Source organism: Lonchura striata, chromosome 3 (genome assembly GCF_046129695.1).
Source record: "Lonchura striata isolate bLonStr1 chromosome 3, bLonStr1.mat, whole genome shotgun sequence".
In the NCBI taxonomy this organism is placed as follows: Eukaryota; Metazoa; Chordata; class Aves; order Passeriformes; family Estrildidae; genus Lonchura; species Lonchura striata.
The window spans coordinates 95,703,737-95,723,857 of NC_134605.1; the positions used below are offsets into that span (position 1 = coordinate 95,703,737).

The window sequence follows — 20,121 nt, forward strand, 5'->3', positions numbered from 1 at the left end:
GAATGTTATTTTCAGCAATATTTAATTTCTGTATGATTTGGAAATAGAAATCCATCCACAAGGTCATGTGGGGACAATACTACTGAGAGCTGCTGAGCAGCACAGACTCATCTCTCCCAAACCACAGGGGAGCAACTCCCTCGTGAAATGTGCAAGGTGAACATGAAATGATAGTATCTACTCCCTCTACACCTTTCAAAAAAATATTCACAAGAGAGGAAACCTTTAAAGTGCACTGCTTTCTTTAAATGTTGTTTGCAATAAAATTAATATGGAGTCAAAACCTGTATTTGTATTTCTGCACAGAAAGGACTGCTGAATTTATAAGAATCTGCTCATAGCTTTGTCCTCCTGCCACACTTTTAAAAAGTTTATTTCTAGCTTTGGTTGGCTACAAAACATGCACCTTCTCTTGGCTTTAGCTACTTACTGGATAAGAATCTTTACAGTTTTTACCATAGTCCTTTCCTTAACATTCTTCAGTGCACTGAAGGTGAATGAAGTGCTGTAAAAATGCACTTCTGTGTCCCTTGTCTCAGTATGTGGAAGTCCTTTTTTATAGGCAGACTTGTTAATAAAAGCTTTATTTCTACTGTATAAGAAGCACAGTTCTGACCTAACTAAACCATGACCCAAATTCTACTTGATCAAGGAAGTCTTTTTCTGAACTTCACTTGGCTTTCAAATTAGCCCTCTGTCTTCCTTGGCTTGAGAATGAATACTTCAGTTACAGCAATATACAGTCATCTGCAGTGGAAGAAAGCAAAATCTGCCTAAGGGTGCTAAGATTCCTTTTGCCCACCAAAAGTCAGTACCCAGTATTGATAAGGACAAAAGAATCATTTATGATCACATAACAAAGATGTGTTAGTTTCAGTAACAACAAACTGATCAAAATAATGCTACATGATAACCCTTCTACAGAAAATGTTAAAGTAGGAGAATAGGGATTCAACATTAAGAGGATGTAATGATCTAGCAAAATTATTTTTTACTTCTTCTAATCAAATTACTCCAATAGTTTCTAAATGTTTGATTCAAAAACAGTTAGCTCTATCATAATCAGATTTCTCTTAAAAACATTTTTACTTATGTGGTATATTCCCCTTAGTCTGAGATTGAGATATATACACATAGCTGCTAGTGCAGTGAAGAGAGACCATGATCTTTCATAGTGGGTTTAATTTGATTTTATAGCCCAGCCAATTTTCAGGATTATTTAGGGATTAGATGTTCTGTCAGGCTGAGCTATGTATCCAATAAAGCACAAGATTTTTTTTTTCTAATTCTTACTGATGATATCCCCCTGCCCTGGCATTTTTACCTTTATGTCACATGTTCTCTTTGCCATGCTAACATCAGCAACAGCCCATGACCAATCAGTGGGCTGGGCCATGCAATAAAACAGCCATGCCTGCTCACAGGAGCAGAGATGCTGCATAGAAACTGCAATTTAAACATCCTACTGCCTCATTTTTGAAACCATTTAAGTCTGGAAAGACACAAAGAAAAAGAAGCACAATTTTATGTGATGATTCCTACTACTTACATTTATAGTGACAATTTATAAACTGCAAATTTAGCAACGTATGACACTTTGATTGATGAACTTTGTTTTTTCAGGTTGTACTAGGAAGACTTACACTGCCAAGAACTAACATGAACTTGTCACCATGACAGTATCTTTGTAATTCTCTACCTGAACTAACATCAGGCATTGCTTTGTGCATCCCTGCCATTCCATCAACACCCTCACACAAGGTAAGTATGACAGAGAAGTATACAGAATTCATTTCAGCTGATGAGGTGAGTAAGGATTTCTGACTACTCAATTATTTAAGGGGGGTAATTAGGACACCATATACAAGAGGAACACATCCTGCTTCAAAAGCAAAGGAAGTATGGTCACAAACTCTGATCCTTAGGTTGTGCTGAATTTTGATCAATACTTAGCTAAATGTCTTGTAGAAAATTTGTGACATAGGCAAAACCTGAACTCATATTTCCCAATTCTAAGCTAATTCTCTAATTAAAGGGCCAGACTCTTCTCATTCCTGAGGCACCATAGAACTAGTGGTAATAATATATAGCTGGCTAAGAAAAATGTTGCATACCAGGGATTCCTACATTGCCTAATTAGGGTTGCTTTACTATGCCTTTTCACTGCCATGGCAGGGCAAGTTGAATATAGAAGCAAGTATAAAATCCCTAATCTGTGGTACTGTCCTCTATGGGTCTTCATCCTGTAAAGGACCAGATTATCCCTTCAAGATATAAAATAACTATAATCAAAATGCTTAAGATGCTGCAACTTTCATTTCGCCCATAATTTATTACAAGATGAAGCTTAATAGAAGGCTCAAAATGTTGTTTCTATCTGTTATCAGCTGAAGTAAGCAATCCTCACAAAGACCATTCACACAGAAAAGTCAGTTTACATTGGCTTTTCTAGCATTAGTTTCTAAATTTCAAACTGATTTAATGATCAGTTTCAAATTGATTTAATATAGTATGCACAACTGTTGTATGTCAGCCATGCCAGGTCTGGAACATCAAGATTAAAAAACGTGTGCATCTGATAATCTCTGCAGATTAAAAAAAAAAAAAAAAATCAAGCTTTAGATACATTTTATCTAAAAGAAAATAGCAAAAAGAAAATGGGGAAAATCACATCAGCAAGTTTTAAGGTAAGCCCTTGCAGCATTGCAAGAGTCAATTTGAAAAATTCTGTTTGCAAAATATCAAATATAAGAAGATAAATATTTCAACTTAGGTTCTGGTGCTGCTGTATCTTCTTTTGACTTTTCTCTCTCTGTGTTGCAGCAGGACTGATTTAATTTTTCACCCCTATGTCCATGTTCCTTAATTGTCTTGTTTTGTAGAAGATTCTACAGAAGAAAGATCCTTTCATGAATCCATTTAAATTCCTCATGTAAATTCTCCCACATCTCAAACTTCAAAACTATTTTCTTTATCAGTCCACCAGAAAGCTCTGCACAGATTCCTCATGATCCCAAACTACAGCACAAGAAATTCTATGAGCTCAACCTGAGCTGAGAATCCATTTAATCATGCCCTCCATATTCTCATCCCACCTTTACCTATTTTACTGCTTTCTTCTTACACTTCCATTTCAAATTGCTACTCCTTTTGACATAGTGTGTCTCATCAACCCCCTAAAGTACACTGGCAAAACTTAAATCACAGGTAAATTTTCTTCTATATCTAATCCAACTTTTTCCTGCAATAATTTAATTACTGTCTAATGCAATTAACTGATTCATGCTTCATCTTATTTTAGTATAGAATTTATGAGTTTAACTACATTTATAACTACTGTCCATCATCATCAAAGGAACCCATCATCAAGTCAATGGACAAATATAGTGTATATATGTCTCTATCCTATAAATTATTCAGATTTCAACTAAACTTTCTGAGTTTCCTTTGAAGAATGGGACCTATGATAATTAGCAGAGTATACTCTACTAATAAGGTAAAAGTATTCTGGTGTTATTTTGAGAAAACCTAGGGGATATGCAGGAAAATCATAACACAATTGTGTCCTGTGATATTAGCTCGTAAAGGTCTGTGACAAATGGCCCTCCAACAGCTGCTTAGCATGGAATCTGATACCAGCCTTCTGAATTTCTGGACAATGTATAGATTTTCCAAAAATTCAGCAGAAGAAAAATGATTCAAGAAAAAACTCCTGTGATGAACACCAAGAAAATACCATCTATCTTCTCTATATTCCACATACATGGAATGCAAATATATCCAGCATTTTAAACAAGTTTGTGAGCAATGCTTAAGAAAAATGCATTCCTCAAATCTAAAATGGATTTTATCACGACTAGCCTCTGAATTCACTTCATCCACATTTTGTACACTTACACACTCAATTTATACACTCATTTTTCATGCCAGCATGAGAACTGTGATTGCCTAGTGATAGCAGGATGACAATAGGGAAAGTCACACTTCATGAATAAATATATATATACAGTGAAAGAAATAGCAATTTTTCCAAACTATCCACCCTGCAGATCTGACTCTACTATTACTGTTTAATGAAATAAAATTCCCTATTTATTTAACATTAATTAGTACTTCCTTTTTGGTTTCACAGTAAAAAGAATTCCAGTGCACTCAGGTCCAAAAGGACTCAGACATTGATTCCTGTTCTTTGTAACTTCAGCAGCAAGAATAATATATGCATCATCTAATTTAACTGCAAATGACTGTTTTAGCATGAATTGTCTGTTTAAAGATAATGCACAGCAGAATTCTTAACTGCATCCCAGAAGTCATGCAGCACCAGGCAGATAAGATCACAGTGGTTACCAGGGGTGGCAAATGGGAAAAGCACTACAGGAAATGAACTCTTGTCAATAATCTCAAGAGAGTGCTATATTTAGGTCAATTGTACCTGAAATCGTTTGGTGGGGTAATTGCTCTTTGGTACAGACTCTGCTCTCTGAGCCTGTCAGAGTGCTTGTAGGTCCTCTGGATTGAATTCACCAATTTTCTTCCAGACTCATTTTCTAAAAATAAAAACAAACAAACACTTTAATTAACGACAGCAAGCTTACCAGAACACAGAAAATCACTCACATGTTATTTCAGATTTCAAAAATATACTTTTAATTAATGCATTTAATACAAAAACATGTTTCAATAGCCAACTGACTACCTCAATCTTCTAGAACAGAAATGTATTTCGCCCTCCAAAGATTTCCCAGATCTGATACCTACAGCAATTTAGAGTGCTTTTACTGATCAGTTAATAGTCAGTGCAAAATCAGAATTGTTCTTAAATCTCATGGTGCATCCCAGTGCAACATTATTCTAGCTTTAATTTGGGTTGAGTCCTCATCTGAAAATATGGCTTAATGTTTAATAATTTAAGATGGTTCATTCATGTGTACTGAGAAATGGGTAAACTCAGTTTTAGGAATCCAATCTGAGACATAGATTGACCTTTTACATCAGTTAGCTGGATTAATACAGATACCAGAAAACAGTACCTAGTCATTCTGTCTTATGATTTCTTAGAAGAGATATTTTACTTTGATATCACAAGGTCTCCAGAAGAATTATTCTTTCTTTACATAAAGAGTAAATATTAACCAGATGAATTTTAAAGTAAGGAAAAGCCTCCTTCATCAGCTATTCAGCATGCTTTTACCTTCTACAGACAGATACAGCACCATATCTGTAGTCATTACTTAATGCTTGTGATTAGTGTCTATTGTGATTAAAGAAAATGTCATGATAAAACCATACTGCTGAATAATATACATGTACTTTTTACTTTAAAAAAATTAAAAAGGGAATAAGATACACTATTGAAAGTTACAGTAGGTACATCAGTTATTTTAGCTATTGTTTCTTGAGAAGAACTTCAAATTCAAAGATACTCATTAAACAGAGTAGATGGCAATAACAGACGAAGTGTTAATGGGGCAGCAGTGGAGTGTGTCAGGGAAAATGAAGAGACCCTGAGGGCCTCACCATGCTGTTTATGCTCAGCTAAATCCAACACCATTACCATAAATCCTCTAAAAGACACTGTACTCAACTCCTTATTTGCTACTTTCCAGGCAAGGAAATATTCTATGAGAGTAGAAGATGGTACTATTTTCTAAACAAACTTTCCATGTAAATACACTAAAAATTTACATGTAAATGGTATTAACTTTTCTTTACAATTTTATAAAAAACAAAGAGAAGGTCTTTTAATCTTCAAAATAATGTGTGAATCTATATGAAAATTTCTGAAATCGCACCCAAGAACAGAGCCTTTAAACAAAAGAATCATCATTTCTCTCATAAAATTATTTTATAATTCAAAGACCAAGTTTCAATATTAATTTCTCAAACGCATAATTCAACTGGATAAAATAAAATTATGCATAAACCAAATAACTTTTCATGAGAGTTCAAAATTCTTGATTTCTAGTTAGTTATTGTTGGTTTTTTTTTTTCTATTTTAAGGTGGCATTCTAAGAGAGTAAATTAATCTTAGGAAATATACACAAAACATTAATTCCAAAAATGTTCTGGCTAAAAAGAAGTATAAGCACCTCTGCATGCATCTTTATGGTCACCTTATTGTGCCTTTGATCTTAGAACAAAACTTTTCCTAAATAAGCATGGGTGGATTTATTGTTAAGGAGAAAGCAGCTGCAACATGCTGTGTAACTTCAACTATAAACACAAATTCATGCAAGAAATCATTATCTACAAAGGAAAGATCCTAGCAAAACTGCAAAAGGCTCCATGGAGTCTCCAGCAGCACCAGGACAGAGGCGGCTGCCGGCTGCAGCCGTGGGTGCTCGCCATGCCCCAAAACCCTGCTCAGTTTCAGACATGTCCAAAGTCAAAATAAGGGCTGAGGTTTTTTCCCAGTCTTCTCCCAGTGCTGGCGTTTTGAGGTCTACCTAGGGCTTTTAATTCTTGGAAACAATGAGAACTAAAGATCTGAAAACTGGTTGTTGAAATACGTCAAGACAGGCCTTGGGCTCTGACAAAGCTGGTTTCCACTATGTGCTCTTGACCCTCCACTTCAAAGCCAAAGATCTGATATCCAAAAGCAGTCACATGTTTTTGGGGATTACCGTTTTGCATATATATATATCTCCACATGGGGAATATTATTCAGAGCCTGCCTCAAAACCGAATGTTTTCAGCCATAGGTGGCTTGTCATGGGATGCTACACTTGCCACTGAGAATACTGAAAAACAAAGCCCCCATAGGTATCCATTCCTATTCTAATAACGATAACAATGCTTTGTTTCAGGAACCAAAAAACCATTCAGTTACCCTTGCAGAAGTAGAAATAGGGTACTTGTAAAATGCTGAAGAACAGATTCTCCTTACTGCTTAACACCCAAGCAAAGCATATTTAAAATACAGCTTAAATGTCATGGGCTCTGAGATGCCCTAAGCTATGCACTTCACATGTGAATGACAAAAACACCTGGAATGGATACTTTATCCTGATAAGCAGTAGATATTTTAGTAGCAGCCAAGAAAATTCTCACAAAAAGGTTACATTCCGGCTGATGCTGAGAACTGTCAATTCCCAGAAAGGTCACAAAGAGCCTCCAGTTCTTATTATCCCTGAAGGTATGGGAAAAAACCCATGAACCACTAAAGTAAAATCACAAGAAGTGTCCAGGTCTCAAGCAAATACTGCCTGCCTTTAAGAGGTTGTATACTTCATCTAAAGTATTTCAACACTGGTGGTCACTAGAGTTTTTTGTGACAATAATTTGCTTTAGCGCTGAGGTTTTTTTGGGGCAATTACAACTACTTCAAATACTTTGGATAGGGCTTTTAAAAATTACTTATATTTTATCTAATATTAGGATTTATTAGGTTATTTGTGATTGTCAACAGATTTGGGCAATTAAAAGTTTTACATTAATTTAAAGGCACTAAAGTAATGATTCTAATTATTCAGAATAAATTATAAATAAAAATACATGGACCTATTCCCACTACTGCTGACATTAGACAGACATCTGTCTCACTTTTCAGTGGAAATAACACCATAATCCAACCTCTAGAATTAGAATTAAGTCAAAGCTCAAAAAATATAAATATTAAAAAAATAAATAAAAACATTAAGTGAATAGCAAACAAAGTATCTTTTCAATAAGAATATAAAGTTCTAAATAATCTGTGAAAACAAAGAACTTTAGGTGAAAAAATGTTTTCCCTATCATTACGTTTGGTGTATTACTTTCTTCCACCAACAACACACTTCAAACTACAAAGTATAAGCACTTGTAAGATTTTACATTAACTTTCATGTAGATCTACCAAGGCAGTCTTAACACCAACCTGCTTTGAAATAAATGTTTCCTAAACTTATGAAACTCTATCTATAAATAAAAGAGGATGATTAAGAAAAAGAGATCCAGCATAAAAATACAGGAGCGTGCATGTCCTTCTTTGAGGAAGGAGATATCCAAAGCTGACACTTGGTGCTCTTGGAAAATATCTGAATACCTTCACTGAAAGTCGATGAGCATCCCTGTTAATACTGGATGCCATGCTCCTTATGTGAAGTGTAGTTTAGGTAGGATTAATGGTTCAAAGGATCAGTTGCTGCCAAACAAGGATTTAAAACTAATGAGGAAAATACACAACTGGCACTGAGGGGACCTTTGGAAAAGCTGTGTGCATCCCTTACGTGGTAGGTAAACAGTTATCCCCTGACTGAGGCCCAGTCAGGACGTGTGGAGAAAATGTGAAATGGTGCACTAATGCCTGAGTGAAAAAACAGGGGACTCTCCTGACTGCAGAAAGTAATGAGGATGGTGAAAACACAAAGTGTTTGCAGTATTACTGGCTCTTGCAGTGAACACTGGTTTACTTCCAGGACTGCCGCGCTCCCGCCCCGGTTCCCTTTGTCTCAGCCCCGGCTAGCTCTCATCCTGGGGCGAGAGTGGGCGATGGAGGCACCCTCCGCCGCTCCCAGCTGGGGTTTGGAGAGTGCCTTTGTGGGTTCCGGGCAGCGCTAGCAAGCCTCGCGGTGGTAAATGAAGAGCGGATCCTGCTGGGGGCTAAGTCCGAGTTTATTGTAGCCCAACGGGGCCAAATATCCTAGAACGGTGCCAGCCAACAGGAACAGGCACAAGGTGCTTGCACTGGCTTATAAACTGTAAGGGAGGGGTATCCAACGACCAATGGGGATAGGGATAGGGGGTGGCTCCGGGATGGGGGGATATGGTGGGGTTCAATGGGGGAAGGATATGGGGGGAGCCCCAGGTCCTCGCCCAATCACCCGGTGCCCTGAGTAGAAGCTTCTGGATGGATGGGAAGGGGCACCGAGTGATAGACAAGGCACCCGGGGGGGGTAAAATGCCTCTTTCAGGGTGATGGATAGATACTGGGAAGGCGGGAAGGGCGGACAAGGCGGGAAAACTGGGGATAAACCAAGTTGCACACGGGGGTACAAAGGAATAAACCAATACATAATACAGGGATAATAAAACATATACATAACGCAACTCCACACAGGACAATATGGAATTTGAAAATTCTTTTTAAGTAGGAGGATGGCACACAGAACTGCACCTTAAAACCATACTACAAAGCAAATAACATTATGAGATTACATTAAAACTCTTGATTTGGAGACATTTCCAAGGTCAATGTTTGGGTGTACAGATTTCACCTTCTCAAAACTGTTACCCAGCGAGCCATAGCAAAATAAAGTCAGGGAGCAAGTAATCAAAACAACTTGCCAATGGTTAAATTAAGTGTAGGGTAGAGAACTGATTTGCCTTTCCAGATCTTTCTTGCTGTTTTCTGAAGCAAACTGGAGGCAGTGATGGTATCTTAAGGAAAAAAACACAACTAGTGAAATGGAAGTGTAAAGCAAATAATATTTACCTACAGATTACAGACCTATACACTGCAGACTATGAACTATATACAGCAAGAGTTATTAGCAGATTTAGTTTTACCCTCCTACACTGACAGCTATTGGAGAAGAGTTCTATTACCAGCAAATGCAGCAAAGCATCGTGTGGCAGATTTTAGGCAGGGCTGTTTACACAGTCTACCATGCACCAATGTCAGATCTACCTAATAACTGTAGGAGAAAGCACAGAGCATCTACTGATTCTTCTGTGGGCAAAGGCCTATTTTCTGCTATCTCTTGCCATAAGTTAAATTTTTACTTAGCAGCAAGATTATCTTTTGAACAATAAAGTAAAAGTGCAATATTGTAACATAAAGAAGAAGAGAATTAGCCTTTTCAGTATACCAAAATGAAAGAGATAGAGCCTGGTCCAGAAAACTATATTTCCACATTAGATCCATTTCCAGTGTCTCAGTCTGATGGTGACTTAAAAGGTCCTATGTTGTACCTGAAACATGTTTAAAAAAAATTGACACATCTTTTAAGCCTAATGAGCAAAGATGCAGATTTATTAGAGAGAGACTGATCAGTACACAGCTACCTGTCTTTGTCTTCCAACACCCATCTACTTACACGTGGGCAAGGAGAAAGGGTACACAGAAGCCTTATTCCTATTTTGCCATATCAAACAAGCCTAATCAAGCAGTGGTATTTTCATACACCCCTCTGCTGAAATCTGTTTTACCATTGTCAGGACAGAAAAGAAACATTTATGAGGAGATTCTTTCAATGTCATACTCTGTCACCCCAACAGCTGTCACTTGGAAGCTGCAAGTTCTTATGCTCCTTGGCCAGTTCAAACTGATGTATCACAATTGACTCCTCTTTAAAATAGCAAATTATATGAAGATACTTAACATTACGATTCTCAGAAGCAACAGATAAACTATGTGTAACTGAATTAAATGCAAAAGAAAATATGTGCAATAGTGCTATACTGATTTTTGTAGCAGATATATAAGAAATGCCCTTCTCAGCATTTTTATAGCACATCATACAAGCTAATGCCAAAATACTATTCTGGATTTGAAAATTACCATTATGTATACTCAGTTGCAATGATTTACATCACAGAAAGTACTGTTATGAATAAACTTACTGTTGCTTTGTACAGTACTCACAAAGATATGCCCAAAATGCAAATAATTTCTATTTTAGTGACATTTGACAAAAAATAGAAGTCTAAATAATGTTTACAAACTTGCCTATATTTAGGATTCTACTTACAGGCTGATACATCTCAAAAGAAAAAATAGTATTTACTGCTAAGTATACACTGCACTTCAATTACTTTTTTGTTACAAATACTAACTAATTAAAGACTAAAAGTATACATGACTGTTCACACACTAAGAATAATTGTTCTTAAGTGTAAACTGAAAAGATAACTCTCCTGTAAGGCTGACATTTGTCTGCAAAAACAATTGGAAAATACTGGAGAAAAATGAATATGCTCCTGCTTATTGAATTTCTTTGCAAATTATTTGTGAACAGATTAGAACACTAAATTAATCCCAAAATACATTTATAGTCAAATCTAACCATGGATATTAGTCTCGCATGTTAAAGCAATTTATGGTTTTGGATTATCTCTCAGATGACCTTAGCTCAGAAACTCTCTTTCCCCTTACATTCACTAGTACTGTTAGGTAAGAGCAGAGTAACTGGTATCACTAATTAAAGCAGTGCCTCAGATGCAAAGGTGGGGTATCCCACTGGAGACAGAATAGGCAACAGTTACAGAACATAAACACAACACAGAACCTCCAATAGTCAATAGACGAGAAATCAAAATATGCTTATGAACACATGCATTAAGAGGACAAAGCCTTGGTGTCCTCTGATGCTGGTATAGGAGACTCTAAACAGGTCATGGAGTATTTGTAGGGCAAGTTCCTACAACAAAGTGACTTCCAATAGTGTCAAAAGCAGAAAATGAAGGTGAGCTGATGTATCAGCTACAACAGGAACTGCATACTGAAGAGCTGTACTAGCATATTAGTAGAGTAAATGTAAAGCATTCATGAATGGAAGAGTAAACTGTAGATGCAGCCACACCAACAGGTGTACAACTTGTCCCCAAAGATACAAAAGCTATATTATTATTGAGATACATTTAAAATTCATTATCTAATACATTACAGCATGTTTTACCCCTGTACTGATAAATTTGTATCAAAAGAGAAATCAAAAATGCTTGATTAGCCAGTAGACCAGGTGCTGAATAAATAAATTACGGATTAACAGATATTGCAACATAAGCCTAAATTCTATTTAGATGCACAAATATTTAAAGGCATAACAAATAGACATGTTAGCTTAAAAGAAAATGCAACAAAAAAACACAGGAATCCTAACATTTATAAATGATAGGAGGAAACTCCTGCCCTTTTATCATCTCCCCTGAATTACAGAGCTTCTCATACTCATTGTATTGTCCAAAAGCTTCAGGTTTCTCAGTGAAAACAAGCAATTGTTGATGATGGTGCTGGATGGAAAATCATAAAACAGGTGCAGATAATGTAACATACTATGTGGTGCCATAGAAAACAATATCTTTTGCAATGGGCACAGAAGAGGCAGGTCAGGTAAGAAACTCTTCCCTTTACAGTAAAACTGTTTAAGATCTATAGAAAGAGACAGTGAGAGAGAAAAGTATTTTTAAAGTCAATGGTGTCATGCAATAGGCTAAGCCATGGGTGAGCCACAAAAGGTCATCTCACAATGAATCTGAAAATAAAGTGTTAGATGGGGACCCTCTCTCCTCTAGGTGTGAAGGATGGAAGAGAATGTAAGAGACATAAGAAATTAAGAGTCAGTGCTGAGATGATGAAGTCCACACCTGCACTGCCAAGCAAAAAACACAGAGCAAAGCAGAGACAAGCCAGGAGAGATGAGGGGAAGAGAACAAGATGTTTTAGGAACAGTTCACTAAGGCAAATGGGAGAAGTCAGAGGAAAATATGGCAGAAAAGCCATATGGATGAAATGGATGTCAAAGAAAATTAAATCAGATCTTAAATCAGATCTTATTCTTGCTGAGAAAGACAATGAGATGTGTAAAAAGTGAAAATTAAATGTGGTAAGAGAAAGATTTATTGCAATAAACTGAATCTTTTCAAGTTCAGAGGTTATGGCAAGAAGGCCATAGGAGTACCAGTTGAACATTTTCCATGACTTGCAATATTTTAATGTCTATATTCAACCATTAAGGTGATTCTTAACTTTACAGTTGCAGTGTTAGACACCAGTATTATCCAAAACTAGTCTGCATAACGTAATATTTGATCACTGTCCCAGTATATCCCAGACCATCACCATAATTAAGGTTATGGTATCAGGCAGCTTTTTCTCTTTTCTCAACAAGATTCAAAAGCTGTTCACTGACATATTTCACTGTTCTAGTCCACTGCCTATTTTTTTCATTTTTTTTTTCAGAGTCCACATTTTTGTGACAGATTTGAAAAATAGTTAGGAATCTCCAGGGTTTTCTCACCATGTTGTTCTTTGATCCAGGTCTCATTCCCACAAAGAAAATAATTTTCTATGTCCAGGTCCTGACTAAGGACATAGAGGCTGAAAACCTGCCCTTTTTCTACTAAAAGTCTAAAGCAGGTATTGGTTGTTTTGTTACAGACACTGTGAAATCTAATAGTAGATTCCCCTCTCAGGGCTGAGTTGCCACTCAAATCACAACAGAAGAACGGGATTGTTGCAAAAGGAACAAACTGAGGACAGAACTGCATCTCAAAAGGACCATAATGAACACAGACAGGTCCGTAACATTCCTGCAAGGGGAAGATCAGCCAGGGCTCTGGTATCTGGTATCAGCTTTCCAGTAATAACAACGAGATGAAATAATGAACTACAGATTGCTATCTCCAATTCTTGAGCCTTAAACCTAGGTTATTTTCATGGCGTCAAAGGACAAGAAGTGACTCTCTGAAACCCAAATTCTTAAAACATTTACATGTCCAAGAACTTCTGAGGTTTTGAACACTAATATTTTAAGTGATTCCCTAAGGAACACTTAAGATTAGAAGTAGTATTTAACACTGGTACTCAAAGTATATTAGGAAATCTCTTACATATGGCTGAAACCATGATGTATTTACAACAGGCTTCATCTTGTTCCCATTTAAGACTACAAAAACCCCCCATTTTTAGTAAACTACAGCAGCATAACATCCATAAATTTAGGTAAGACGCTTAGAAAGTCTCCCTTTCTGCTACCCAACTACTTGAGGAGTATAGTGTAAATTAAAACAACTGTCAGCAGTTTAGATTGATTATCCTCCTGTTACCATTCATTAGTGTTGATACAGAGTTCTAGTACTGAAATAAGGAAAAGTAAGACCCTAAAATAACTGGCAGTTTAACACTGTCAGCTTAGACCTCAGATTTTCTTATGTGTATTTTAAATGATCAGCACTACTCTGGATCCAACATTTATAGCAGAAACTCAAAGGAGTTCTCACCCAACGTTTCCTAGCACTTAATCAATAAACCAAATTAAACCTGAAACCTTCAATCATTCAATTGCTCAGGACTTTCAATCGTACCAATTGCAAGGAGGAAAGACTCTGGACTTGCCATGATGGAGAAGCCTCAAGAAATATTAAAACCTAAGTGCAGATAGTTTGGCTTGCCAGGCAGACAGCAGCACAACAGTACACTGAGTCACAGCGTCTTCATGTGCAAAGTCAGTGACAGCCCAAGCAGCTGGGATTGAAAAATGTCAACAGAATTCCAAAAATGTTTGTGTTGGTTCACGTTCGGGGGAAGTACAAGTACAGCAACAACCTACAGGTACTTGTCCTGAATGTGTTACAAGAGAAAGGAAAAGCACCAGGGGCTTAGAAATGGACATGGTGAATATGAGATAGACAAAAACTGTCAGATGGAGAGGAAAATGCAAAAGTACTGAGGCAGAGGGAAGAAAAGATTATGCATATCATGGCATATGTTACCTATAAAGCAAAATTTCAGTATGCAATTCTTATTTACAACACACAAAACACCCTTCATTGAAATCTGTGAACTTGTCAATGCAAAAGTCATTAATGTTTTCTTCCTAAAGAACTGATTTATAAATGACAGAGTATATTTCAATTGTGAAAGCCATTCTGATTTTAAAAACTATTTAAAATGTACATTCATTTTCATTTAAAATAAACAAAATATGTAGTAATACAAAAAGGTTGTGAAAATAAGAGGATTTAAATAAAAATCAAGCACACATTGCTGTCAATAAATATCAGGAGACATCTGAAAATTTTTAAATAGTTGAAAGGTTAAAGAAATATAAAAATATGAATGGAAATGAGAAAAACGTTTTCCATCTACTTTCCCAAACAAACAAAAAATTACAAGAAAATATGCAAAAAATTGCATTAAAAAACTCCAGTAACTTCACTTAATCACAAAATCTAGTCATGAATAGGCTGCTACCATAAGGTAAGACAGGTTGCAGACAGTCCTTTATGTAAAAGCAAATGTCAAAAGAAAAGCTCTGATATTTAGTTGTGGGCTCCCACTTTTCACATAGGCATTTCCTAAATCCATGTTTGATGAGCTTCTCCAGCTATAAATTCTGTAAATTCCCTCTGGAGCAGTGCAGAGTGTGCTTCATGAAAATGTCATCTGCCAGCACTGCAATTACTCACACTCCAGCAATCATGTGCACAATGCAGAATGGGTCGAATTCAGGTGAGAACGAGAACCAGCAATCAAGCCTCTGGAATTGAGAACAAAGCCATTTTCTTTCATTTGCCATCAACACAACCATCAAGGCCTTAATTACAAGGCAAGTGTCAAGCCTGGCTGCTGAAAGGCTTATTATTATACAGCTCAGCTTCAAATCAGTTTTGTATTGATGAACCGCAAAAATGAGGAAGCCAGCTTAGCCCCACAAGAAAAGAAACACGGACTAACTGATTATGTGATTGGCATGGAAAAGCAAAGACATATAAAAATACATTTTTAGATAGTAAAACAATTAGTGAGCAATACACCTAAAGTCTTTCTATAAACATATTTTCTAACTCAATAGCAAATCCGGGTGGTCTGATAATTCAAAAGACACCCTCTTTAGTTGAGATCATTGTATTATCCACAAAAGACACTGCAAAAAGTCTCTCTTTAGGTCATGCATTCTGTTTTTCAGACATTTGCATTTCTATTTCTTCTGTGAGTGCTCTTATCCTCCTCTTATTGCTTGTCTTTACCTTGAACAGAGAGATATTAAGAGAACTACATATAAATTCACAAGCCTTTGCCCAACAATTATCTATTCACATTAGATTAGTTGTCTCCATATTGAACAGCAGATGAGAAATCATCATTTACTTAGCAACAGGATTTATGTATGTTGCTTCAATTGAATTATCAGTACCACATTGGAACTGTGAGCCAAATGTCCCCTCTTTTACCATTTCCTATATAAGACTTTTAAGCATGACAAATAATGACCAAACTGTTAGGAAAAGGTTTGGATTTGGAACTGGCTGTTGATACAATTTTACTGCTATCATAAGTGTTAAACCTTGTGTTGCCTTTTGATTTTTAAACCCATATTTTGACTTAGCTTCTGCATATCTTATGTAACTGTCTGCCTTTTTGATTTCTACAATCAGTAGGCACATGTATAGCAGATAGAAAAGCACCTAGGTCAGTGAACATTTTGCCATCAGTTTTAATCATTTTACCTAAAACAGTGACCATCCCATAGCTTTTTCTTTACCCATTGCCCAATCCAGTAGATATAAAACATACATTTTTTTCCTCTTGCAACACACCATATACTGAAAATTTCAATGGCTCATGCTTCAACAAGATACTAAAGAATTTGAAATCAGTGACATGAGAAAATAAACATTAACACAAAAGAAGATGAAGGGACATGACAACAGCAGACACATTTCTTTTGTCATACACTTTCATTGGTTATAAACTGGATTTGTTTCTATTAGATATATAGATATTATATACAATACATACAAAATTAAACACTCAAAAGTTAGGAAATAACAGAACAATTTACCTACTGAAAAGCTTTTGATATATTTGGAAATATAAAAAAACAACAAAAAAATCACACACAAAAAGAAATACAATCAAAAAACCTCACAAGATTAAAAATGGATGATGATTTTTTTTTTTCTTCCTTTTAATAAGGAACAAAGTAGTCAGGCTTCCATGCCATGTATTTGAAACATATTCAGGTAGTTCCAATAGAGTTTAGGTAATTTTATGGTATCTGTACCTATTTGCACATTTGGAGATCAACATATCTTTTAACATTTTTTTTCCATATCCCTTGAAAGACAAAGTAGATAGGTAATTCCCATTCTGCCATAAAAAGCTCTAGATACAGGAAAAGTGTACAAAACTCTTAAAAAGGCTTTATTAGTTTGAATTTTCCTCAGCATTAGTTTTATTATTTGTACTTATATAACTTCTTCCTTCCAAGTAATTTCAAAAGTCCACCTGATTTATTTCTATCAAGCACCATCTGTTTCATTTAGAAAGACGTCTTTGCCTCTTCAAATCAATTTCAGGTTCTAAATCATAAGATATATTATTGTACCACAAATATGCATACAAGTCTTGTCTTACCTAGAAATAGCTGGCAGAACAATGCTATACTTCTTTAGTGTCAAAAAAAACGAGTAAAAGAAGGAAACTTTTAGGTCTATATGTTGTTGAGTGAACCTGAATACAGTGAACAGACAAGTATAAAGGACTGTGTATGTCAGACAACAGGGTGAAATATGAAATGTACCTAAGCAGAAAGATTACTGAAAAATGTCATCCACACATATTGTTAAAGAACCCCATACTGGGTATCCAAATCAGAGGGTTGATGCATTATATTTGATAAATAAAAGTGAAAAACATTTAGGCAATTGTTAGAGGAAGCATTGGTGAGTATGTGAAAAACATCAAGGTTACTAAAGACTAAGAGAAATGGAACTGGCACCAATGGCTTATCAGATATTTACTGGCATAGTTTGCTGTTCTTGATGTGGTTAGACTGCAGTATCTCAAATGCTTGGTTTTTTAAGGGCAGGGAAAAGGTACTTCCATGTGTCATATTCTCTGTGTGCTCAGACACCCAGATATTTTACCACAGAACTGAACAGGTTCTGAGAATGAAATTAAAAGTAAAACACATACCGGTGACAGACCATTTTGTGGAACCCATCTCTGAATGTCCTTTCAAAGCAAACAATTCTCTCAATAATATAGATTATTTACAACAATAAGTTACTAGTTTTCTAAAGTAACTCTTTAAGAAAGTGAACTAAAATTTTCAGATGTAGCCAAATGATTTTGAAACCTACTTTGTTTTCTTCAAATGAACTTATGATCCTACAAAGAGGAGGATATGTATGGATATATTCTATATAGAATATATCCATACACTGAATTCTAATGATTTTAGAAATACTCCTGTTTTGAGAGACTAAAAAGAGAGGGCAGTAAGAAAATAAAGGAGCAACATAAAATATTAATATAATGGCATAACTAACATTCTTATGTGTTTACTATCACATGCCTTGCTTTTCTGTACAGGTATACATCCTCATTTCAGAGCTCCTATATTTTCCCCTCTTTATCCTCAGCAAGCAAGAACAGCATTTTCTTCAGAAGCAACAGACTTCTACTCTGCACATATGCTGAAAGAATTACATGAGACAACTGCTTCCTTAAAGTTCATTAATAAATGTATTTGTAGTCCATGCAATTTAGAGAGTTCTTCATGTGTTTTCAGTTAAGCAATTGCCCAAGAACCTTCCTAGAGTGACAGAACAAGTGCAAGACCCAAACCATTATGTTCTGTCACTCTGCCAGTACAATACTGGTTATCTCTGACATCCGACAAACATAACATTCTTTCAAATAGTATTACCTAACTACTACCTGATTTAAAAAAATAATTAAATGCCTTTGAATGTATGTAAGAAGGAGCAGCTCTCCAGCTGAAGACTATAGTGAACAAAACAAACAAAGCAAACAAACCCAAACTTCTTTTAACAAAAATTTAGTACCTTTCACTTGAATCAACTTATTTTTAAACTCAGAAGTTAACAGGCATATTTGAGGTAGGAAGGGAAAGGGAAACCTTCTCTATGTAATTTGAGGATACCACCTACAAAAAATCCAATGGAATACTGCTTGCCCACATTAAAATTGCCACTATGGCAGGAAAAAGAATTACATTGAAAAGGAGAGATGCTGTTCTAAAAATAATTTTCATGTATGTGTTGTTTACATTTATTGCAACAGTGAATTCGTTCCGTTAGGACTGCTCCAATACCCACTTGGCAGGCAGGAAATCAGACTGAACACTGAGGAATTGGAAGCCAGCACCTCTCATGAGAAAATGTTTGCATAAACTTGCGAGAGCAATTGAGATTCCTAAACTTGAGTTTTATCATCTAATATACCTGAATAAAGAAAAACTTCTTAGTTGTTAAATTTACTCAGAAAGTCACAAGAAAAAAACAAGAAAAAACCAAGACAAAAAAAAAAAAGTATTAACACTCTTAATTGTTTTGCAACGTTTTCAAGAATCTGAGATATTTGGAGTTGAGAAAGACAGACTCAGGAAGAAAAGAGAAAATGGACAAATCTATAATTTCTTACTTTAAATTGTTTGAAGGGCTTAACACAGATTTAATTCTAAAAGGTTGTGCTGATTACACACAGCCTGTGACCGAGTGCCTCAGTTGTGTGCATTCACACACAGATGATATTGAGTTCCTGAGATGACTGTTACCATTTAAAAGACAGGATCCTGTTATGATTTCTCATGGTGGACAACAAAGGCTGCTCAACACTTTGGACAGTCTTGGCTATTCCATACTCTCTAGTTCTTACACAGAGGGACAAAAAAATTCCATTCTCTGGAGAAGATCCTGATGCCAGCACTTAGTGAATGCCATGACAAAGATGGGGCAATGCTACCACTTCAGCGAAATGCTAAGGCATAAATTCAGCAAAGTGCCTGAAATACTAAAGTTTCTAAATCATACACCATTCAGTCAAATTTCTTTCATAATTTTTTATAAGTATGTTATGGCCAAATCAGATCATTTACATGATAGCACTCAAAAGCAGTTCTAACTCCAAAGGTCACAATTTCAGAATGCCATTAATGCATGGACCAGAAAGGTGTCTATCATATAGAGGTTTGCCTATAAGTTTTGGATCGGCCAAGGCTATTTTTTCCCATTCTTTTCTTGACCAATTTCTTATTTTGCAGTAGCTGATAAAAGCTTAACCATTTACCTCATTACATACAAGACTTGTATTTCTCTTTATAAAAAGCCTGATATGCATAGTAAAACATATCCACACCTTGTTCTCTGTTCTTACTTTTAAATGGTACAAATTCAGAAGTACACCTTAAAATAAGGGAGCATGTTAGGTCTATATCTCTGATTTGAGTATCAGAGCATGGTAATTTAACATACTCACTTATTTCAAAACTGATAATAAACACTAACTCCAGAGCAAGATAAGCAATGCTGGTATCCCTTATGAGCAGCTGCTAACAGATAAACTTTGACAGGGTCAGTGGGACTAAGTAATGGCCCAGAGAATATAGGCAGATGTGACTGTAACTACATAAGCTCTTTTTATTGCAGTATTTTCTCGCACCTCATGATACC

General features: G+C 35.9%; 1 protein-coding gene across 19 annotated transcripts in view; it reads right to left on the reverse strand.

Annotated features, from left to right (window-relative positions):
• The window catches only part of MYT1L (myelin transcription factor 1 like), a 305,006-nt gene that overhangs the window by 214,734 nt on the left and 70,151 nt on the right, over nt 1-20,121 (reverse strand). For 18 of the 19 annotated variants that reach the window (XM_077782400.1, XM_021551206.3, XM_021551208.3 and 15 more), the window contains one exon: nt 4,433-4,547. The exons of the other annotated variant lie outside the window; for it this stretch is intronic. The gene's annotated coding sequence lies outside the window, so the exon portion shown is untranslated. The remainder of the gene's footprint in view (nt 1-4,432; nt 4,548-20,121) is intronic. 19 annotated transcript variants of the gene reach the window in all.